We start from the raw sequence: 25,459 nt of genomic DNA, 5'->3' as shown, positions 1-25,459 counted from the left end.
ACAGTGGAACGGTGGCTTAGCAGTCGTAATACAACCGTAACATACGTTCACTGGTTATATGTATTCACTGTTTCTCAGAATTAGCAGAGAGGAAAAAACAGAGTATGGTTTATGGAGGCAACGTAGTGAGTGGAACGGAATGAAGGAAATGAGAGAATGGAACAGCGTGAAATGGAGTGTTATGAGCGTAGGAGGGTTTCGAAATAATGAATGGAAACGACTAGATCCTTAGATTTCGGCTGTAGGTTTACACATGGCTTCGGGATGAGGACTTAGAGAGTCGTAGTACATTAGGCTACGTCACTAGGGTACGAAAGCCTTAATGATAGAAGCAGCCGTAAGTGATTTTCAAAATCGTGGTAATTAAGGACTGATAGACTTGAGAGATACGTGGATATATGGTCGCATGGTAGGGAAAATGGGTAATCATTACAATTAGTGGCAAAAAGACATAACCCAGAAAACTTTGCATAATGAAATAACTGTAAGTTTAAGATTTAAAACATACCTCAGATCCGCATTTGGTTTGCCCTTTTGATGATTTTCCACTAACCCTTTGTCAACTTATTGTTGTTACATGACTCTTTCCTCCTTGTTATTGATGATTTTTGAACTGTAGAAATTTCTCAAACAGACTGTGTTTCTTTGTGCAGGTGCAGAGGGCTGCGGAAAGGCTAAACGGCTGCAGAATTGCCAAATAGCTGCGGGAACTGCAATGGTGTCCTCCAGCTGCACAAAATAACTTTAGTTGCCTGAAAAAACCTTTATTAATGAAATGAAATGGAATGAATGGATGAATGGGTGGAAAGCAGTGAGGTGAAGTGAGAATGGTTAGATGGAATGAGATGGTGAAATGGAATGGATGAAATGGCGAAATGAGATGAAAGGGAGAGAGAGATTTTTTTTTTTTTTTTTTTTTTTTGGAAAACATGAGGTGTCAGGTGACCCTGATTTTCACCTCAGGTTTTCTGCATGAGACTGCCAATCAGAGATTGGTTTTCAAGCTCATACATTTATTCTTTTTTATTGAAATTGAAAGAAACAGAGATTAGGCTGATGGAGGAGAAGAATTCTTCTCCACCAGCCTCATTTCAGAATCGCCTTGGAACAACTTAACAAACTCCTCTTTTGAGAGTGGCTTGTGGTAAACTTTCAACCGGTGGCCATTCACAATAAAGGGAGTTTGAAGTTCATCAATAGTCTTCACTCTAACTGCTCCATTATTAAAGACTTCATCAATCTCATATGGCCCAAGCCAATGAGTTTGAAATTTTCCTTTGAAGTCCTTAAATTTGGAATCAAACAAGAGTGCCCAATCACCCTTTTGAAACTTCTTTTCTTTGATATGTCGATCATGCCATTTGATTCTTTAGTGCTGAACTAGATCGGTCCTTAGAATTGCATCTTGTCTCATTTCATCTAGTTCATTTAACTGGTCCATTCTGTGCTTCTGGGCTTCTGATAAGCTCATCCCCAATTGAACTGCTGTCTTGAAGGTCTTGATTTGGAACTCAATGGGGAACAGGACTTCCTTCCCATAAACAAGTTCATAGGGAGAATGTCCTGTGGTGTTCCTCCATGTAGTTCTATAGGCCCATAAGGCTTCAGGAAGCCTTTCCGCCCAATCTCTTCTATGAAGATGAACAGTCTTTGTGATGATGCTTTCAAGAACTTTATTTGTAGATTCTACTTGACCATTCGCTTGCGGATGGTATGGAGTAGATGTTCTATGCTTGATCTTATACTCCTCCATCAGCTTCTCCATCATCCTTGATGTAAATTGGCTCCCCTGATCTGTTACAATTTCTCTTGGGACACCAAAACGAGTGAAAATATCCTCAAAAAGAAATTGAACAACTGAATTTTCAGTAGCAGAAGTCAATGCTTTAGCTTCTACCCACTTAGTAACATAATCAGTAAAAACCAATATATATCTCTTTTGCTTGGATGGCGGATTAATTGGTCCAACAAAATCTAGAGCCCATTTCTCGAAGGGTTCGATGCATACCTGTGGCTGTAGTGGCATTTCATTTGAAAGAGTTGGTCTCCCAACTCTCTGACAACTGTCACACCTTCTAACATATTGCTTTGCATCCTTAAAGAGAGAAGGCCAATAATATCCTAAAGAAAGGATTTTATAGGCTGTCCTCTTATCAGCAAAGTGTCCGCCACAAGGTTCGTCATGACATGCCTTAAGGATGTCAGGCATTTCATCCTCCCGTACACATCTTCTGATCATAAAATCTGGCCCTGTTTTGAACAATTCATTAGAAATCCAAGAATAATGTGAACTCTCCTGAATGATTTTTCTTTTCTCATTAGGAAATAAATGTAAAGGTAGCTTTCCAGTAACTAAATAATTAGCAATATCAGCATACCAAGGAGTTTTGGTAGTTATTGCAAACAAATACTCATCTGGAAATTTATCCTCTACAGGAGAATCCTCGTTAGTGTTTTGAATTCTAGACAAGAAATCAGCCACTGTGTTCTGTTTACCTGGTCGATCTAGCACAGTTATGTTGAATTCTTGTAAAAGCAAAAGCCATCTTGTAACTCTACCATTAGTGACTGGTTTGTTCATGAGGTATCTAATGGCAGAGTGATTAGTGTGGACAAAGGTTTCATAACCGGTTATATAATGTCTAAACTTGTTTATCGCATGAACAACGGCTAGAAATTCCTTTTCAGTAACAGTGTAATTTAACTCTGTGGGAGTCAAATTCTTACTTGTGTAATAAATGGCATTTTTTTATTTTATCTTCAAGTCAAGTTAATAGTTCTTTTTCTGATCTTCCAGGTCACTCTAGGTGCAAGAAGAGAGCATACTCAAGAAACTATTAAATCAATAACTTTCTCCTTTCTGATCTTCCAGATCACTTTGAAGTGCAAGAAGAGAGCATACTTAGATAGGCTATTAACTTCTTTTCTTGAAATTTTATGTTTTTTTTTTCCTAAGAATATGGCTACTTAATTTCACTTCCCCGGCAACGGCGCCAAAATGTTTAGTCAATTTAGTGTTATCTAAATTGCTAGTATTAATTGTCAACCCGGGGCTCGTAAGCTGATGAAGTGAAGGTGTACTATATGTACTTAAGCAACCTCTTAGAGTTTTTTTTTATCGTTGGGGGTGTTGTTTGTGGTTAATTTATCTTCCTAAAATGGAGTGGTGATTTATAAACAGATGAGTGATAGTGTGTGTGGAGTGAATCCTAAATGAGCGAGAGTGTGTGATTAGTGATCTCTAACTACTTGCTTGAAAGGAAATGCTTGAAAGAAATAAGTAACTTGAAATAACTTGAAAGCAAATAACCACTTCCAATGGCACTAGACACCATTCATGCTGCTGCAAACAAAAGAAAAGAAAGTCACTTTTAAAACCAAAGATAATGATTATCTATCCCTAACTCCCTGCTTCAAACACATAGTGCTGTGTAAAGCACGATTAGGAAGTAGCTCAAGTTGAATTAGAAAAGTGATTAAAAATAAGAAAAATCTACTTTAAAGACTAGTGATAACGTTTTGCTCTTTCTAACTCTCTACTTCTGCCATATGTACTATGCAAAGTATGATTAGAAAGTAGTGAAAGGTTAGTCTAAAAAGCACTCAAAGCCAACTGCAAGTTAGTGGTATTCTGATCCTTAAAAGATAACAATTTATGATAAAAGATCATTCATGCGTTAGCAGAACTTTGAGAAATAAGACTAAAAATCAGCTATAAAAACAAAGACAGCAACTTGAACCTGTCAACTTCAAATACCATTAGTTTGTAAAGAAAATACACAAACATAAAAACAAATCCCGGGCTAAAAACCTGCAAGGAAATAATACTGATCAGCTTGAAAGAAAAGAAATCAAATAAATCAAACTATACATGTTTAAAGAAATGCTGAATGAGAAAATAAAGAAATGTTGAACATAAAATACTTTACAGAGGCTAACATGAACAGGGGCCCTCCATTCATTCAGCCACAAGAAGACTTAAGGAACTGAAAGCTTCAAAACAGCACTGTTTCTATTGCTCCATTTGCAGAAATGTACAAAACAGAGTGCTAGAACAGCACTATAAAAACAGAGTTTACAAATGCTCTTAAAATTATCACAAGTTCAGAGAGTACAGCAGCTAAAAAGTAAAATAAGCGTACGCAGACGCAAGTATATATAGGCATCTGAAGGATGGCCTAACACGTACAGCTAATAACTGAAAAACAACTAACTGTAATGCGTATTTAAGGTTCATTGACACATCATAAGGCTGCGTGGATGAGCTGGAGGTTCTGTCGTCATGGGCAATGAATCCAGTGTTGGATCATGTCCCCTACCACCTGCAAAATGCGGACAAGTCACCGTTTGAGCTGACGTGACCTAACAGCTTACAATCATCGTTAAGCTGCCTTTATTTGACCGTAACTTGACCAGTTTTGACCGGAGGTACAGATGACGTGGATGGTTGAACAAATGGCACAGGAACCTCGAGCACGTTGATACCTAAGTGCCCATGTGGCTCATTTGGCAAACTGACACGTGGAACCTTGAGTTTAACAAAAAGGCTGCGGGATCATCAGATGGCTGCGGGATCGCTGAATGGCTACGGGATTGCCAGACAGCTGCGGAATTCCTGCAAGTAAGTCAAAATCTAAACAAAACAGTCACCCATTAGCAAAACTTACTTAATCATGCCTAATGACACCTAATGTAATGATCTGGGTGGTTTTACAGTGAAAATGAGGCAAAAGTGAAGAAAAGCTGAGGAAAAACTGAGGGAAATGGTAGACAAGTAGGTGTAAAGTAGAGGCTCTACAATGACTTCTTCAAAATCTTCATGATGAAACTAATTGCTTCATCGATTGTAAAATGCTTGTGATTGTGGAATGATGTGTAGACAACTTTTGATGACCTAAATCTTCTATTTTGTCTAACTGAATGATGTGATGTCTGCTTTCAATTTTGAGTGTCCCTTCTACTTTATGTAGACTCTATTAGTTCCAGTGTTATATATGTTTCTTCAACAACTCTATAACTTGTGAATCCCATGGATTTTTTATACTTTAACTATAACTACTACTCTAACCGCTAACTTCAAAAATGAAAAACAAACTTTCTTGCAAACATGTTGATTTCCTCAATAGTAAAGGCCCTTGTTGTCTTCAATCTTGGGTTTCTTTTCAACTTCTTCATATTCTACAATATGTGCTTCAGTTCTCTCTTTCCTCTTATCATTATTCTTGTTCTTAGGACATTTGGTAAAATCTCTTATATAATGTACAAATTCATTGCAACCAAATCATTGTACTCTAGAGATGTAGCAATTTCCACATGGTTGATTGTAGTTGTTGTATATATGATGAGGTTAAAATATTCCAAATATTCCAATATTCTTCTTTGATCTAGCAACAAAATCTTAAACATTTTTAGTATTGGGTTCAATGTCGCCCTTGGCTTTTATTCTTACTTCTTCTAGAACACATTGTGCCCAAATTTCTTCAAATGTTGGAGTTTCATTTCTTGCATAAATGCTGCTTATAAAACCACTCCAATATGAAGGTAAGGCATTGAGTACGAAAGTGATTAATTCAAGATCGGATATGACTTCTCCAATCCCTTGAAGTTGATCCTTCAATTTTGAGATTTTCATAGGGTATGATGACACATCCTCATATTTTGATATCCTTGTTCTATAAATTTAATTCCTTAGAGAGATTTTCTGACCTATAGTATTGAGATAATATAGTTTGGCTAATTTGTCATAGACTTCTTTGGATGTGGACAAATCTGAAACAAAAGAGATGAGGTGATCCTTAATAGAATAAAAGATGATTTTTTGAGCCCTAACTTCTCCTTTATTGTATTTGGCCATTGCTTGAGAATTTCTCTTGTCTGGTTCTGGAATTTTGCCAATAAAAAATACATGACTTCATTTTCTATGAGAACTGAATTAATTCTTTTCTTCCAAGCCTTGAAATTACAGGCTCTATCGAGCTTGTTACCTTCCTTATATATAGATCCCATTTGTCTAAAGGAATGAGACATAGGATGTAGTAAAGTACTTATTTTTCAAAGGGGATTTCCAGGTTGTTATAGGAGTGATTCAAGAATGTTGACAATGCTTCCAAGAGTCTCCAAAGATGTTTTTGTGTGGTGGTTTGCTATAGTGATGTATTCATGGATGGTTTATACAATAATATATTTGAGTTTCTATGATGACTTCTTCAATTGATGGATTATGAATGAACAAGAACTTGACAATGTTTCCAAAATTCTTCAATGATATTTAAAGAGAGAGATAACTGTTACAATGGCCTCCTTTTAAAAGTGAGTGATGACTTCTACAAAGACAATGGTCTTTGAATCTTCTTCCTTATGCCCTTGATAAAATAATATCTTTAAATATGTTTGTTGCAAATGGTGTCCTCAAATGTAGTTGATGATTGATGTAGAAGTGTCTTCAAAAGTGCCAACAAGAGTAATCTTCAAGTTGTCCTTCCTTCACTTTATCTTTGATACCATGTTGGTAAATCAAGATAATTGTATAATAAGGTTGATTTCTCTGACTTGATAATTAATTGTGAATTTTTTTGACCTTTTATTGTTTTATTATGTTCTATTCAACAATAAATTACCCAAATTATACAAAATATGAAGATCACAAGAGACAAAGAACACAAAAATGTAGGCTCCAAGCCAGGGGAAAACCCCACAAGGGGGAAAACCCAAGAAAATCCTCTTCTTATAGAATTAGATCAAAATGAGATATCCAAAACCCAATACTGAGACCAACACTTCCACAAAGACCCCAAGTTAGCCCTCCTTCAGGCCTCCTTTCAACAAGTCAAAGTCAACAAAGTCAACATTGGTCAAACTTCTGAAAATTCTGGACCTGCAACGAAGGATGTATTTTGGCCTTGTAACAACCTCAGAAACCCCAAAAAATATCTCACGTGTGGACAAAATTAGGGTACAAATTAGCTTGTTTCTCTCTCCTTTAACTTCTCTCTCTTTCTCCTTTGACTTTCATTGTTTTTCTTGTTTTTGTTGTTTCTCTTGCACAAAAATAGATATTATTGATGAGTGAGTGATTAGTATCCAAAGTGGTTGAGTTATCCTCTATATATACACATCCAGGAGGGTTAAATAGATACCTCTTCTAGGCTGACTTGTCCAGGTAGGGCCGACTTGATCTTGTGGATGACAATTTTACTTTTTACTCAAACAAAATAATTTAACTTTTTCTTACTGGATGTTCAAATGGGACTTTTACTAAATTGTATTTCTTTGACTCATTATAAAATTTATTTTGACTCAATAAACTCTATAAGCATGAAGAACATGATTTGACTATAAATAAAAATGAACATAATAATATTTTTTTTTACGTGAAATACATAATGATACAATTACAATAATTATGAGGACCAAACCTAGTTACATTTCCAACATGAAAGAGCCACAATCCCTGAAACTAATGCAAACCCATTAGCAAAAGGGATGAGCATATAACGGAGTTCGAGAAATAAAATAGAATTCTAAGAGATGAGAACAAGTAACCTAAATAAGAGAATTAGGATGGAAGAATACTAGGCTTGTGTTGCTCAAGTACATGGGTCTTACAAAGTAATAGTTAAATAAGTATATCCTTACCTTCAATCGATATAAAAGATTTCCACAAAAAGTTTTCCACTTTGAGAGAAAGATAAAGAAAAAGGTGCACAACTAAGAGGAAAGTTGAGCGATGTGAATAAGACGAAGCACTGAACAAAGGACTTACCAGACGCTCCCCAAGAAATACCAAAAATTAGTGAAGAAGAGATAAGCTATCACTACATTGTTTTGAATAGGGCCTTGAAGACTCTAGAGAAGTTAGAAGGAGCTTTAGAAAAATTCATGGCTTTATATCAAATAAACTACTCCTTGGTAAAAATATTGATCAAAATGAATAAAGGCCACCCATCAGAGACCAAGGAGAAGTAAGGCCATATCAATAAGTCCATAGGGAATTGGACAAGGTTGTCAATGTTATGGAATTATCATTCAGTGTATTTAATAGAAAAACAACAATGGATTCCCTAAAGCAACATATTGTAGAACCTTCAAAGGAACAAATCATCATGAATTCCTTCTTGGTCTCATTAGAAAAGGATGTTCAAACATTATCACAAATAAATGAAGAATATCATGTCACAATGGAGGGCCTACTTCTCAATAGGATCAATATGACCTTGTCACACTATCAAAATTGGGTAGTGTATCTTCACCAAATCTTGGGGGTCCAAGTGGAGAAATTTGTCATCTTGTAATAACTATCATTTCCATGTTCTAAAATTTGTAAACAATTTTTGTATTGTATTAAATTAGTTTAATGTGAGAAACTAAAGAGTTGTAATTTCCATAGGGAAATGAATAAGTCTCAAGAGCAAATTACCTTTGAAAGCTATAAATGTCCTAGCTTTAAGAGGAGTGGATATTTTTTTTCGAGGGGGGAAGGTGGGTGGGGTGGAAGAAAAAGGAAGGAAGAGGACTATTTGTGACTTGTGTTGATTTTTCAAGCATCCTATAAAATGATAATTACTTCTTATGGTTTCTCTTAGATTAATATTTTATTACATTCATATTCATCATAAAGTAATTACACAGAGGATGTCAACAGTAAAACAAAATGCCAGTAGGATCATAAAGAGACAGCCAAACAAGAATATAATACTTTTACGTCGGAAAACCCACTTGGGGAAAAACCCAACAATATTTTCCTTAGAGAAATTATCTAAGTCAACGGAGATACATCTAAGTCAAACATAAAGTCAAATTGATAGCCCTGGTCAAACCTAGTCAAACTTCCCACAAGATAGGTCAATCTATTGCTCAAAAAAATTGGCCTAGTCTGCTTTAGTAGGAAAAAACTTTGACCTTCTTCTTATCTCAAGAAAAGCTTGATTCTTTTCCTAAAATAAACCTAGAAACTCTTCCACAAATTCATCATTTTTCTATCTCATATACGTCTTATTTGCTTGTCTCAAGTTTGACTTCTTCTCTGTGTTAGGGCCCTATAATACTAGTGATTTCCCCATTACTATTTTCATTGTATCCCTTATTGTTATTATTGTGCCCCTATTGTCCCCATATTGTTATTAGTATGCCCCATACAAAACCACTATTATTATTTTTGTGCCCTTATGTTATTACTGTTATGTCGGCTTGATTCTATTGTGACCCCTTACACTCCTATATATAGAAGGGAGGTTTAGTCATTTGTATCATCCAAGAATTGTTCATTTCTGTAATGTAAAGGAGGTTTCCCCCTTGAAGAGGTTTAATTCTAAGGCGTTGATCTATCTTTTCTATCTTTTTGTGAGCTGGTTTCCTAACATTTAGTATCAGAGCTTTGGATTCTAGGGTTTCGCTGCTCCAAACAGGTCTTCATGGAATTTTCACTATAACTTTTTTTCTATGACATTTTAGAAGCTACAAAAAAACAAATTTGAGCTGAAATCCTTCTAAACTTCGGGTCCAAATTTTAGAGCTTGTCTCGCTATATTTGTGGAGATAAGATTTGAGGAAGTTAGGGCTTTTGCAGACTCTCGAATTACATTCCAAATAGGTGACCTGGGGAAAATCGTCATAACTTTTGTTTTGAGCATAAGATTGAAATTTCGTAAGAATTTTCAGAAAGAGGACGGTCAGTATTTTTCTGTCTATCAGTTTCAGTTACTAAGGCTGAAATAGGGACATGTGGCATGTCGTACAAGTTCGCTCTACTGAACTAGTCTATAATCAGGTCACTGTGGGAGATTTGGCATAACTCTTCCTTGGAGAATCCAATCATGATCAGATTTGCAAGGTTAGAAAGAGGACTCAAAAGACTACCACAAAACGAAATTTCAGATATTCGAGATCTGTAGTTACAGAGATACAATAGATTCAATATCGAGCTCTTACAAAGTGAAAAAAACGGTGTGTAGTTTTTTTAAAATTTTGCATAAGATAGGTTTAAAAAATTAGTTTGAAGGAATTCAAAGGGAATAGTGAAGAATTATTAGCATTAATGAATTCCCCGAAGAAAGAAAATGGAAACACCTAGTAAGCAACCTGAAATCTCTAGCATGACTCGTGAAGAAGAGGAAGAAATGCAACATGATATATCAAAATTACAAGACCAAGTACAACAAATTTCACTCTCACTAAAGGGAGATGAAGCCAAGATGAATGGCATGGAAGCTAATATGAATGGCATACAAGTTAAGATGGATGGTGTGCAAGCTAATATGAATGGCATGAAAGTTAAGATGGATGGCATGGAAGTTAAGATGAATGGCATGGACGCTAAGATGAATGGCATGGATGATAAGATGGAAGAATTGAAGATAAATTTGAATAAGTTGCTACAAGAAATGGTCACTAATGGTGAAAGGGTAGTAAAGGAAACTCATTATGATAACAAAAGAAATGTCAATCATGATTTTATAGACTCTAATGTTGGATTGAAGACCCACCATGTTCCAAAAATCGATATGAGGAAGTTTGATGGCAAGGATCTCGGAACATGGATACTACAGATGGAGCAATATTTCGATCTCCATAATGTGAAAAACACACAAAAGGTATGTATTGCAACTTTATATTTGGAACAAAATTAGTTTGTATGGTATCGATGGCTTTTCTCTCGTAAACAAATTGTCACTTGGGAAATTTTTATGGAAGAAATGATAGCACATTATGAGGATACAAAAAGCAACACCTTTTTTAGCCAATTGATAAATCGCAAACAAAAGGGTTCAATGATGGAGCACATTGGGGACTTTCAAAAATTGAACATAAGGGTAAAAGATATTCCAAAGGAGCATAGGATTGATGTATTCATAAGGACTTTAAAGCATAATATCCAACATGAGTTTCACCTTTGGGAACCTGATTCATTGGAGAAGGCATTCAGGTTAGCAAGAAAAATGGAAAGAAAAATTATGGCAACTGGGAAGCCTACCACTCACAACTATAAAGATGGAAGTGTTGTTTCCCGCAGCCTTCCACAACCCACAAGGTTGACACCACAACAATTGGAAGAAAAAAGAGCAAAAGGGCTTTGTTACAGTTGTGATAGAAAATACACTAAAGGTCATAAGTGTGTTGAGAAGAAATTATTCTGCATAGAGTGTGAAGAGGAGGAAGAAAAGGAACAAGAAATTTCAAAAGAAGAGGATATACTCCAAGATCAAACCCTAGATAAAGAAGAAATGAATCTGACCATATCTTGTAATGCATTGGCTAGAATTACCACTCTTCAAACTATCAAGATAGAAGGACATATCAAGAAGAGAAAGGTAATAGTACTGATTAATTTGGGAAGTACCCATAATTTTATTCATTGTAAGATAGCAAAGGAATTGAATTGCTTCCTATATCCAACACCAGAGTGTCAAGTGATGGTTGCAAGTGGAGTGTTATGCTCTTAACCTGCAAAATGATACCCAAATACAGAATATGCGAAGAAAAGATACCCATAACACAGAATAGCAATGATTTTATTATTCAGAGAGTAATGTTCACTTGCCTCTTCGAGGGGGCAACCTCTAATAGAGCAGAGCTCGACTACAAAATAAGACATGATTCTCCTCGCAGGGAGTCTCTATCCTTTATATATGACTCATACATGCAATACCACGAGCCAATACCGTGGGTTTTATTAATACCATCTATCTAATACTACGGCCCATTTGCAACTAACTGTGGTTCCGTCATTAATTGCGGATTAACCACTTACAATTATTAATATGGGCTTTATTGACTCTTGACTATGACGTGATCCCATTACATAAATAAGGGGGTTAGGGTGGGACCCTAACATGCCCTCCCCCTTAAGACGAGCCTTGTCCTCAAGGCTGAAGCTGCGGAAACTGCTGAAGAATAGTGGTTGGTTCCCAAGTTGCATCTTCCGGAGAGGTGTCTTTCCATTTGACGAGGACTTCCTTAATCATGCGGCCACGCAGTTGCTTGTCTCGTGTGTCTAAGACCTGTTCGGGATGAAGCCAGATGGACCCTTCTTCATCCAATTCAGGTAGACTGGTCTGAATTCTACAATTGTTCCCAATCACTTTCTTGAGGCATGAGACATGGAAAACTGGATGGATTTTTGCAGTAGGTGGCAAGGCCAACTTGTAGGCCACTTATCCAATGCGCTGAAGTACTTGATATGGTCCGTAGAATTTGGGAGAGAGTTTCTGACACCCCTTGTCCTTGAGTGATGTTTGCTTATATGGTTGTAGCCGTAAAAATACCTGATCCCCTTCTTGAAATTGGCGCTCTGAGCGATGCTGGTCTACCTGTTGCTTCATGCGGTTCTGAGCTTGATGAAGATTCGCTCGAAGATGGGCGAGCATGGTTGCGCGGTGTTGTAGAAGTTGATCCACTGCTTTTACTTTTGAGCATCCCTTGAGATACGAAGTAGGTGAAGGCAGGAGTTGACCATATACTACTTCATAGGGAGTCATTTTGGTGGTGGCATGATAGTTGGTGTTATACCACCATTCAGCCAGAGGTAACCACTGTACCCAAAGGTGTTGCTTTTCTGAAGTGAAACACCTAAGGTAGGTTTCTAGACATTTGTTGACGGCTTTGGTTTGACCATCTGTTTGCGGATGATAGGAAGTACTGAGTTTGAGTTGAGTGCCTTGTATTCTGAAGAGTTCCTGCCAAAAATTACTGGTGAAGATCGAGTCGCGGTCGGACACAATAGAAGTGGGCATGCCATGCAATTTGAAGATCTGATCCATGAAAGATTGAGCAGCCAAAGTTAGTGTAAATGGGTGGGGTAGGGCGTAGAAATGAGCATACTTCGGCAGTCGGTCCACAACCACCATGATGACTGACTTGTTCCCTGACTTTGGAAGACCTGTAATGAAATCCATAGAAACCTCCATCCAAATTGATGCCGGAATGGGCAATGGTTGTAACGTGCCTGGTGTGTTGACGGTTTCCCCTTTGTGGCATTGACAGACATCACATTCTGCTACGAAAGTAAGGATGTCCTTTTTCATGCCTATCCAAAAAAATGATCTTCTGGTGCGAGCATACGTCTTCTGAAAGCCCGAATGTCCTGCAATGGGAGATGAGTGCAATTCTGCCAAAATGCGACTTTTGAGGGTGGATGTTGGTGATATTATGACTCTGTCCTTGTAGTGAAGAATATCATCCTGCCACGAGTAGCCCTTGGTGGAATTTGGATCTACTGCAATTGAGAAATGAGTTGGGAGAGCCCGGGGTGTGAAAACCATTCCCTGCGAGCCTCTTCAATCCATTCTGGAATGGGGAGGGAAATTGCTAGCAGAGTACTTTCCTCCTCAAATTGGTGAGATAATGCATCTGCTACACTATTGTCTTTCCCTTTCTTGTAAATGATCTCATAATCATATCCCAGCATTTTGGCTAGCCATTTATTTTGTTGTGGGGAGGATAGGCGTTGCTCCAAAAAATATTTAAGACTGTGATGATCTGTGCAGATTTGGAAACGTCGCCCCAATAAGTAAGGTCGCCAGGTCTCGACTGCATGTAAGATGGCCATCATTTCCTTCTCGTAGGTAGATTGGCCCAGATTCCTCCCACTCAGTTGTTGGCTTGTGAAGGCCAACGGTCGCCCTTCCTGCATCAAGACTGCCCCAATACCTGTACCCGAAGCATCACATTCAATGACAAAAGATTTGGTGAAGTCAGGTAGTGCTAAGACTGGAGTGGAACACATGGCATTTTTTAGAGCTGTAAAGGCCTGTTGTGCTTCGTCATTCCAGAAGAATGAATTTTTATTTAGGAGTTGGGTGAGGGGCTTCGCTATGCGGCCATAGTTGCGGATAAATTTATGATAATAGCCTATGAGACCCAAAAATCCTCTCAAGCTCTTCAAGGTCTTAGGTTGAGGCCATTCCTGCATTGCCTGGATCTTTTTGGGGTCCACCTTGACACCTTCACACCCCACAATGTGGCCCAAATACTCTACTTCTGCCATGCCAAACGAACACTTAGACATCTTGACAAATAATTTATGCTTGCGGAGCAGTTGTAAGAGTAGATCTACATGCTGAAGATGTGCAGCCCAAGTGCAACTATAGATGAGGATGTCATCGAAGAAAACAAGGACAAATTTCCTAAGATATGGTTTGAGAATGTGGTTCATAAGGCTCTGAAAAGTAGAGGGGGCATTACAAAGACCAAATGGCATGACCAAGAATTCATAATGGCCTTCATGAGTTCTGAAAGCAGTCTTGGGGATGTCGACTTCCTTCATGTGAATTTGGTGGTAGCCTGAGCGAAGATCCAGCTTAGTGAAGAATTGAGCCCCATTGAGTTCATCCAGCAAATCATCAACCACCGGGATGGGAAATTTATCTTTGACTGTCAACTTATTGAGGGCCCTAAATTCGGGACACATCCGCCACTCCCCATCTTTCTTGAGCACCATGACCACTGGGGATGAATAAGGACTAATGCTGGGACGAATGACACCTGCTTCCAAAAGTTCCTTGATGATTTTTTCTATTTCATTCTTTTGGGTGAACGGATATGTGTATGGGTGCACATTTGGGGGTTGGGACCCTGGAACCAAGGTGATGCTATGGTCATGTTCCCCTCGCGAGGGTGGAAGCTCATGAGGCTTGTCAAAGACCGGCAGATGGTTATTTAAAATCTGTTGCATCTCAGGATGAATTGGTAGAGGCTTTGTTTTGACTGCCTGGATGGCATTAAATTGAGCTACAACTCCATGATTGCCCTTTTTTAACAATTTTTCCATCCTATGCGAGCTGATGATAGAGGGGGCTCCCGCCTGGAGTCCACGGAGGGTATGCGTGTAGTTGTTCTGCTTAAAACTCATATATAACTCCTGGAAATCCATTGTGATTGGCCCAAGAGTGCGGAGCCATTCAGCGCCGAGGACAATGTCGCAACCCCCCATGTGTATGGCAAACATGTGGGTTTTCAACTGATAATCCCCCATTTGAAGTTTGACATTTTCACAGCAGCCTTCACATTTCATTGTTCCTCCATCCACAATTTGAACTTGGAAGTTAGAAATTGCTCATACAAAACAATGCACTGCTTCTGCGACTTTTTGATGGATGAAATTATGTGTACTTCCACTATCAATCAAGACTACTACTGGGCGATGTTTAATAAAACCTCTGATTTTGAGAGTTTGAGGGGAAGAAATCCCTGCCAAAGCATGCAACGAAATAACTGGTTCGTCAGAGACATTGTCCTTTTGGTTGTCTTCTTCTAGCGGCTCCTGTTCATCCAGTGGTGGATCTTCCTCTGTTGAGCTGTAGTCAGTGGCATCAATTTGAACAAATTTGGGCTCCTTGCATTTATGACCTGGGGAGTATTTTTCATCACAGTAGTAACATAGGCCTTGCTTTCTTCTTTCGGCCATTTCCGCAGGTGACACCTTTTGGACCTTAAGTGTTTGAGTCGTGTTGTGAGCCTGTGGGGGGTGACCTTTAGCGGAGAAATTTGGGCGACTGTATTGGGCTGCTAATGCACGTTCCACGTTACGAGCTACCTTGCAAGCCTCCGTCCATGTGGGAGGGTGGTGCAATAGGACTTGGGCTTTGATAGCTTCTTTAAGACTGCTGATAAGACATTTCGTGTAGAACACATCTAAGAGACCCCAAGTGCGGAAGGCTAAGGCTTCAAAAGCTGTAATATATTCATCCACTGTACCAGTCTATCGGAGCTTAGTAAGACGACCCAAAAAAGATGATTCCTGGTCAAAGCGGTCTTGAAGAGCTTTGGTGAATTTGGTCCAAGTCCTAAAAGGTCCAGTGCAACGCTGATGCCATTCCTACCATTGCCACCTTTCATTGTCCAAGTACATGCTCCCCAACATAAGCTGAGTCGCATCATCGAAGATGTGATTCAGTTTGAAATACTGCTCCATTTGTGCTATCCATGCCGACGGGTGAGAACCGTCAAATTTATGCATATCCAACTTGGGAGGTCGCTGACTGGGTGGTGGGTGGGTGTGCCAGACGTGAGGAGAGTGGCTAGACTCACCCTCATTGTGTTCAGTGCCATTATACTCCTCCTCGTGGGCTTGCTCCTTGCCCTTCGGGACTATTTTCTCAACCATGCTACATAGTCCGGTAAGCTGAAGGTGGAGGTTGTGCATTGATTCTTCAAGTTTGTCCATCCTTTCATTGGCCATCGCTTGAGCTCTAGTTTCTACCATACACCAACCGGATTTTTTTAAAATTGGGACCACCTAAAAATTTTTCACTAAGAAGTGAATGGTACGACCGTGCTCAGCTTGTCGTCCTGATTCTGATGGGCTAGATCACCAATAAGCACCCCGAAAGATCTCAGACTCTTTTTTTTTTGAAAACTCCTAACGGAGTTTACTCCTTCCTTATCAATGCTGCAGTGGCCAAATCCTCAAAATGTCAATGCGGCCAAAAGTCCTGCAAAAATTATACCCCGGTATAGGAACCCTTCACAACGACTCCGATCTGGTGGATCTGAGAGATCTGAATGGCGGATCTGATGGCGGAACAGACTGCTTCTGCGGATCTGATGGCAGAACAGACTGCTTCCGCGAATCTGATGGATCTAATAGATCGGAATGGTTGATATGCGAACTCGAGACTGCGGGACTGATGTCTGCTGCTGCTGCACCCCTTTGCACAGGCGGATCTGGAAGAGATGCTGTGTGATCCCCCGATAGAAAAGGAAACTATGGTCTTGAGGAGTGTCAGGTGCTACAGATCGCAATATACATAAGGGTCTGGCAGTAGTACTCGGCCCAATGTTTCAAGGCTCTAACTAAGGAGGATCGACCGTACCCTTAGCCGTACAACTCGACTACCCTATCGTACGGGCGAGTAATCTCCTCGAGTGCTGTTCTCGGTGTATTGTAGCTGCAAGACGGCCGACGGTTTATCTATGGCGAGGTTTCAAGGGAGCCTACGGGGCTTCCGATATACCCAGAGGGTACGTGGAAGACAGTCCGTGTGCGGTTCTGTCTAATGCGCTACTACTCAAAGGGGTACCCACAGGGGTTACAAGGGAGTCCAACAGACGTGACCACCTCTTGTATTTCCTGCGTGCATGCCTCCCCAAATCTGCAAGTTTATGCGCTCAACGACAGACCCTGTGGTTTAAAGACGCCGGAACACATCTCTAGCCCAAAAAAAATTGCTAAGAAATGGAGATCCCATCGGCCCTGGAAAGTGCTCTGATACTACTTGTTATGCTCTTAACCTGCAAAATGATACCCAAATACAGAATATGTGAAGAAAAGATACACAGAACACAGAATAGCAATGATTTTATTATTCATAGAGTAATGTTCACTTGCCTCTTCGAGGGGGCAACCTCCAATAGAGCAGAGCTCGACTACAAAATAAGACACGATGCTCCTCGCAGGGAGTCTCTATCCTTTATATATGACTCATACATGCAATACCATGGGCCAATACCATGGGTTTTATTAATACCATCTATCTAATACTATGGCCCATTTGCAACTAACTGTGGTTCCGTCATTAATTGTGGATTAACCACTTACAATTATTAATATGGGCTTTATTGACTCTTGACTATGACGTGATCCCATTACATAAATAAGGGGGTTAGGGTGGGACCCTAACAATTGGAAGAAAAAAGAGCAAAAGGGCTTTGTTACAATTGTGATAGAAAATACACTAAAGGTCATAAGTGTGTTGAGAAGAAATTATTCTACATAGATTGTGAAGAGGAGGAAGAAAAGGAACAAGAAATTTCAAAAGAAGAGGATATACTCCAGGATCAAACCCTACAGAAGTGATGGTTGAAAGTGATGGTTGCAAGTGGAGGAACCATAAATTGCTCTGGAAAGTGCCTTAATATCAAGCTATCCATGGGATAATATGTATTGAATAGCCCAATGCTTTCCATTCCCATGGGTGGTGTTGATGTTGTACTAGGAGTCCAATGGCCACAATCCTTGGGTACAATAGCTTTTAATTTTCAATAACTTTTCATGAAATTTTGTGCAGTAGGAAAGGAAGTTAAATTAAGGGGTATTGCAGGGAAACCGGGAAAGATAATCAGCTCTAACGATATGACAAAGCTTCTAAAGAAGGAACAACGAGGTGTAATTGCACAATTATGTTCGCTAGATGTTCCCACATTGAAATCATCTATTTCCCCAAATATCCAAAAAGTCTTGGACAATCATTCCAAGGTATTTGAGACTCCCAAAGGTCTCCCACCTATTCGTGATCATGATCATGCTATTCATTTGATTCCAGGAAGTGTTCCTCCAAACATCAAGACATACAGATATCCCTATGGCAACTGGGAAGCCTACCACTCACAACTGTAAAGATGGAAGTGTTGTTTCCCATAGCCTTCCACAACCTACAAGGTTTACACCACAACAATTGGAAGAAAAAAGTGTAAAAGGGCTTTGTTACAGTTGTGATAGAAAATACACTAAAGGTCATAAGTGTGTTGAGAAGAAATTATTCTACATAGATTGTGAAGAGGAGGAAGAAAAGGAACAAGAAATTTCAAAAGAAGAGGATATACTCCAGGATCAAACCCTAGATAAAGAAGAAATGAATCTGACCATATCTTGTAATGCATTGGCTAGAATTACCACTCTTCAAACTATCAAGATAGAAGGACATATCAAGAAGAGAAAGGTAATAGTACTGATTAATTTGGGAAGTACCAATAATTTTATTCATTGTAAGATAGCAAAGGAATTGAATTGCTTCCTATATCCAACACCAGAGTGTCAAGTGATGGTTGCAAGTGGAGGAATCATAAATTGCTCTGGAAAGTGCCTTAATATCAAGCTATCCATGGGAGAATATGTATTGAATAGCCCAATGCTTTCCATTCCCATGGGTGGTGTTGATGTTGTACTAGGAGTCCAATGGCCACAATCCTTGGGTACAATAGCTTTTAATTTTCAATAACTTTTCATGAAATTTTGTGCAGTAGGAAAGGAAGTTAAATTAAGGGGTATTGCAGGGAAACCGGGAAAGATAATCAGCTCTAACGATATGACAAAGCTTCTAAAGAAGGAACAACGAGGTGTAATTGCACAATTATGTTCGCTAGATGTTCCCACATTGAAATCATCTATTTCTCCAAATATCCAAAAAGTCTTGGACAATCATTCCAAGGTATTTGAGACTCCCAAAGGTCTCCCACCTATTCGTGATCATGATCATGCTATTCATTTGATTCCAGGAAGTGTTCCTCCAAACATCAAGACATACAGATATCCCTATGCCCAAAAGAGTGAAATTGAATGTATGGTTGCAGAAATGCTAGAGGCTGGTATAATTCAACCTAGTCAAAGTTATTTCTTTGCTATAGTAGCACTGGTGTACAAGAAGGATGGATCATGGTGCATGTGCCTAAATTATAGGGAGCTAAACAAGCTCACTGTTAAAGATAAATTTCCCATTCCTGTCATTGATGAATTATTGGATGAATTGCATGGATCAATTTACTTCACCAAGTTGGATCTTCGTTCAGGATATCATCAAATCAGAATAAATACTGAAGACATTCCAAAAATAGCATTTAGAACTCAGGAGGGTCATTATGAATTTTTGGTCATGCCTTTTGGCCTTACCAATGCACCTTCTACATTTCAAGGTTTGATGAATTCCATTTTCAAAACCTTCCTTAGAAAATTTGTGTTGGTATTTTTTGATGATATACTAATCTACAGCAAGTCTTGGAAGGATCATATTGAACATGTTGATAGGGTGCTCAAACTATTGGAGGAGAAACAATTATATGCAAAAAGCTCCAAATGTTTCTTTGGAGTACAAGAGATGGAATATCTGGGTCATATTGTATCTCATGAAGGTGTTAAGGTAGACCCTGTTGAAAAATGTGCAACAAGAAATGTTAAATTTAGAATGTGCTAAAAATAGCATGTCTAAAAATAGCATTTTGTCTAGTGAGGTCATTGGCCACATTGGGTGAGAGGTGAAACTGCTAAAAATAGAAAGATCTAAAAGTAACATTTTTGGGTCCCTTCCTATTTATAGCAGTCCCTAGTCTATCTATAGGAAGTAAAATTAATTTTGGTCTTAACAGCAGTTGGAAATATTAATTAATTAATTTAGTTGAGTTAATTAGTTAAGGAAATTCGAATTTGAAGTCTTTGTGAGCATGCACATGAGTTTTCCCGTTGATTGAGGAATTTATCCTTAATTTCCTCCACTAATTGAGCGAATAAGTATGAGTTCTATAATGAGAGAATCAGTTGACTTAGTTCTAACTAGTCAAGTCCAGTTAGATTATTTTAACAAGTTTTTAAAATAATAAAATATAGTTTGTTAATGCTTGCATGCATGTGACAATTATTATTTTAGATAACTGAGAATTCACTCATGGACAACTGTTGCATGTCAGTTCTGTCAGAGACCCAATTGAGATCAGATGTGGGACAGTGTACTATCAGATGCTTGACTATTTCTAGTAAGTAGTTTTTGCATGGTTGAGGAACTAGTGTCCTCAAATATTGCGTAGTTGGACCATAGGTTGACTTGGTATGTTTGGAATTAATTGCATATGCTTTTTCTATTATTTCCTAAGCAAACTGCGCAAGGAAATAGGGATTGGACCATAGGTAAAGCCTTTATATACAGGGCTTGGTTGGTTCATGAGACATATCTTCATATCTTCATAGTTCATTGAGAACTGAATAGCTTGAGAGCTAATTCTTTTTGTATTGTGAAGAGGATTTCCACTTGATTGATAATACATGGTTGGGGTTTTACGCTGGTGCTTTCCCCTGGATATATCTTGTGTTATGTGTGATTATTTCTCTTGATCAATTATGCATGTTTCTACTTGATGTTGCTCATGAATTCGATTATGCTTCCGCTTAATGTTTTGTAGAAGTAGAACAAGTATTATGCTTTAGGACATTGCATGTATCGGTTTGTTCTACCGGTGAAATTTCTGCAGACCCTAGCAAAATTAAAGCCATTAAGGAATGGAAAATCCCCACATCCATAAAGCATATGCTAAGATTTCTCGGGTTGACAGGGTATTATCGCAAGTTTGTTAAGAATTATGGGAGAGTAGCAGCACCTCTAACAAAATTATTGAAGAAAGATGCATTTTCATGGACTCCGGAAGTAACAAAGGCCTTCTAACATCTTAAAGAGGCAATGTGCCAAGCACCGGTCTTAGCTATGCCGGACTTCACAAAAACTTTTATTGTGGAATGTGATGCTTTAGAAAATGGAATTCGTGTTGTTTTAATGCAAGATGAAAGACCCATTGCTTTCAAAAGTCGTCCAATAAAGGGAAAGTATTTACACAAAGCTATTTATGAGAAGGAAATGTTGGCAATACTACATGCAATGAATAAATGGCGACCCTACCTAATGGGAAGACACTTCAAGGTAAACATAGATCATGATAGTCTTAAATACTTTTTAGAACAAAGATTATACTCTGAAGAGCAACAAAAATGGGTCACAAAGATGTTGGGTTATGATTTTGAAATCATCTACTAAAAAGGGAAGCAAAATGTTGTGGCAGATTCACTCTCAATAAAGGATGAAGATGTGGAAGCATTGTTGTGCACCATTTCTATTATCCAACCAGATTGGATAAACAAAGCAAGGGAGGAATGGAAGAATGATGAAGAAGTGTGGGCACTCATTCGAAAGTTACAACAAGATCCCAGTACATCTGATACATTTAGCTGAAAAATTATTCGTTATGGTACAAAGATCGCTTATACTTATGTAATAATTCCCAACTCAAACAAAATATTCTTATGGAATTGCACAATTCTCCCTTAGGAGGGCACTCAGGATTTTTAAAAACTTACCACAGGGTTAAGAAGGAATTTTTTTGGGATGGCCTTAATTCGGATATTCAAAAGTTTGTGGTGGAATTTTTGGTTTTCCAACAAAATAAAGTTGAAACGATTAAGACTCCAGGTCTATTCCAACCTTTATCCATTCCAAGCCAACGTTGGGAGGAGGTTTCAATGGATTTTATCACAGGTTTACCCAAGTCCGAAGGAAAGATTTTCATCATAGTGGTAGTTGAAAAACTTACCAAGTATGCACACTTTTGTGCATTATCACATCCATTTAAAGCCAGTACAGTTTCTACTGCATTTATGGAAACAATTCAAAAGCTACATGGAAACTCAAAGATTATTGTAAGCGATAGAGATCCCATTTTCACTGGAAATGTTTGGACAAAATTATTTTCGTGTCTCGGTGCTCAGTTAGCTCATAGTTCATCTTATCATCCTCAATCTGATGGGAAAAATGAGATAGTAAACAAATGTTTGTAAGAATATCTTCGTTGCTTTGTATTTGATAAACAGACACAATGGGTCAAATGGTTGCCTCTGGCTGGATGGTGGTATAACACTTCCTTCCATACTGCAGCAAAAATGACCCCATTTATGGCACTTTATGGATATCATCCACCATCCATCACATCATATTTAAGAGAAAATTCTAAGGTTCAAGCAATGGAACATCACATCGAGCATCAACAACAAGTTCTCCAACTCTTAAAGGACAACCTCAAGTTGGCACTGTTATCACATAAGAAACAATTTCCAAATTGTTCGCATCAGTTTGATTGTGAAGGTTAGGTGTTAGTCCAAGTTCAGTTTTTCCATGTTCAATGTAGTGTCTAGGTCTTTAGAATCTTTGTGGTATGGTTACATAAAGGTAAATAATCTGTTCTCATTCATCATTGGTCCCACAACCCGCATAGATTCCTTGTATCAAGTTTGTTTTAAGGTTCTTATGTGTTATGAAACTGTCTAGGTGCTTTCGTAGCACAAAACCCAGAATTTACACTAGTTGCGCTACGAAATCGGGGATTCATTTGGATCCATAGAAAATCTCACCCAGTTGTCATATTTATCAAAATCCGTTGTGTTTACATCAACAGTTGTCAGCTTATACACTTCGTCTATCATATCCAACTGCTTATCCTCATTAGGAGGTCATTAGGTGTCTTGGAACTGGCACATGTTTGCAATTGTACTTTGCTCTGCGATTTTGGTCGTTCAACTAGGCTTTTCGAAATGGTATCAGAGCAATCAGGGAAATGTCCTTCTGGGTGTTGCATATATTCTTTGGATTTGGGGCAGTCTGAAACTATTCCTTGTAAACAATCTTAAGCTCAGTTTTTAGGGATATTTTCATTATACTAGATATTCTGTTTTCTGAGATTTTTCACCCAGCTGAAAGACACACTTGAGATCCGTGATTTTTATAAGAACAGCCTAAAAATTACAGATTGGGAAATGCAAACTATCTCCTGGTCATCTGTTTTGGAAAAGACTGTTCAATTTCAAAGCATTTAGCGACTTTGTGTTGTCAAAGATCTTTCAGCTCATGATGTTGTAATGTGTATCATGCGTAAAGACAATTTCTTAATCGAGATGTTGAACAAGGGTGTGCTTTCCATGCCTATTCCCCGGTAGGTTCCTACTGCAGGTCCTGTGGTTCATAAAGCCAATGGCACTGAGAATCACCTGATGTTGACAAAGACTCTGGAATGGACCCTAAACTGGTGCATATTGCAAAACATGTTTGACAGGAATTTTTCTATCCGAGTGGATTTCATCTTAGTTTTCCAGTGGTCTTGATCCAGTGCATTTTCACGAGTATCCTGTATCGTGTTCCATTCTACATATTCTCAAGAGCGCTTGGTATGGGAATGCAAATTTTTGCCATTTTGGCAAAAGGTAACAATAGTGAAGCTCTGTTTCTTCTTCTGTTACTTTTCGTTGGTCACACAGTTGGGATGCTTATTACTTTTGTTTAGACCGAGAATGTGGATATAGCTTGTTCAACTCGCTGTCCCAACTGCTCCTGAATGACGTAACTCAAAGTGGTCCACGTGAGCAGTTATTTAGACTGCCTTTACTTAAATAAGTGCTAAATCTCATAAATATCTTATCAGGTATCATGAATTTGAAAGTCACTAAGAAAAAAGAACTTGATGAACCTATCTATCACAAGGTTGTTCTAAATAATGTTCCCCGTAGAGCTCTTGGTGGTTTCGTTGGTGGATTTTATGGTGTTTCTGGCCTGAAATCCAATCGGCCTCCTGTTATAACAAACACCACCATATCTGCCAACAATTCGTCCAGCAAAATTGGATTCTCAGATACTTCATTTGTTGACTCTTAGCCATATAGTTTACTCATCCATTGCAAGCGAGGCAGTGACAGAGATTGAGATGGTGCAGACTTCTTTAATATTCACGTTGCAGGAATTCCATGGAGGGGTATATCGAAAGAAAGGGAATGGTCAGGTCAAAGAAGGAATACAGGAACAATCCACAGGAGAAGCAGTCCAAAGAAGAGTAACCAAGCTAGCATGAAGAACATTTGTAGCTAAAAGATATCACATAAGCAAGTAAGGTTGAGTCCAAAGTTTTGATGAATTACCTCTTGAAGTTTACCTTTGAAGAATGGTGTCCATATATTCAGTTTGGACAGCTTCATAATAGTTGAAAAAGCCATTACAAAAAAAAGAAAGACTCAAGAAAGTAAAATTTTGATCCTAAGCTGTGTTTTTGAAATTACACAGCAGTTTTGTAGCGCGCTACGAAACTAATGTAGCTGCACGTTATAATTCGATTGGTCAATTGTGAGTGAAAAAGGACAAATATTTTTGAAAAGAGGTTTATAAAGAGGTTCATTAACAAAGTATGAGCATCCAGCAAAGGCAGAACAAGTAGAGGAAGGATATATACGAGTTCTGAAGCTATGTGTTATAAAATGGTAATTATTCATAGCCAGTTTGGTTCATGATGTTTCAAGCAACATTAGACAAGTTTTGTATTAACACGTGTACATGAGCCAGGATTACAGCACATCAAGAACATGGCACTCCAATACACTTTTGTGTAATCAAAGAAGAACATCATGGTTAATTTGGTCTCAAACATCCTTGAGGAAACCAAAAGCAGGAAAACAGGGGCAGTTTCCTACTTTTCAGGAGCAGTAAAGGAGATAAGACATTAAGGGCCAACAAGGAGTTTAAACATCCATCAAAGTTAAACTGAATGGAACCACTTGTCAGAGAACGAGTTTTTATTGTAATAAATGCTATTATCAGCATGATGTGGAGTCAGACTCCTAATTGTCTTAGGTTTCTAAAACTTCCAGTTAGCAGTTTTTGTATTTAATAGTTAGTTAAAGTTTGAATAGGTGTCATAGCAAGCAGAATTCGATTTCCCGTCATGCTGGAGGAGGAATCTCAGCTTTGCAAAGAATTCTATATATAGGAGAAAAAGCAATGTACTTTGGGCTGGAAATTTATTGAGAAAATCTCTGATATTTGGCTTGATGTAAAGTCTTCGTTTTAGTAATACAGTACTTTGGCTTTGCTTCTCAAGAATCATAAGGAATTTGATGCTTGGAATGGCTTGTTTTGTTCTCTTCTTATTATATCAAGTGGTATGAATGTGTGATTAC

General features: G+C 38.4%; 1 pseudogene; it reads left to right on the top strand.

The window, feature by feature from the left end:
• The window catches only part of LOC149170478 (uncharacterized), a 56,148-nt pseudogene extending 31,933 nt beyond the window's left edge, over nucleotides 1-24,215 (top strand).
• Nucleotides 24,216-25,459: the final 1,244 nt, after the last annotated feature.

The sequence above is a fragment of the Pinus tabuliformis genome, chromosome 4_2, assembly GCF_031772625.1.
Source record: "Pinus tabuliformis cultivar Carrire ecotype Pingquan chromosome 4_2, CPIR1, whole genome shotgun sequence".
Lineage (NCBI taxonomy): Eukaryota > Viridiplantae > Streptophyta > Pinopsida > Pinales > Pinaceae > Pinus > Pinus tabuliformis.
The sequence above is the reverse complement of the archived record's forward strand: the minus strand, read 5'-3'. Positions and strand labels throughout refer to the sequence as shown.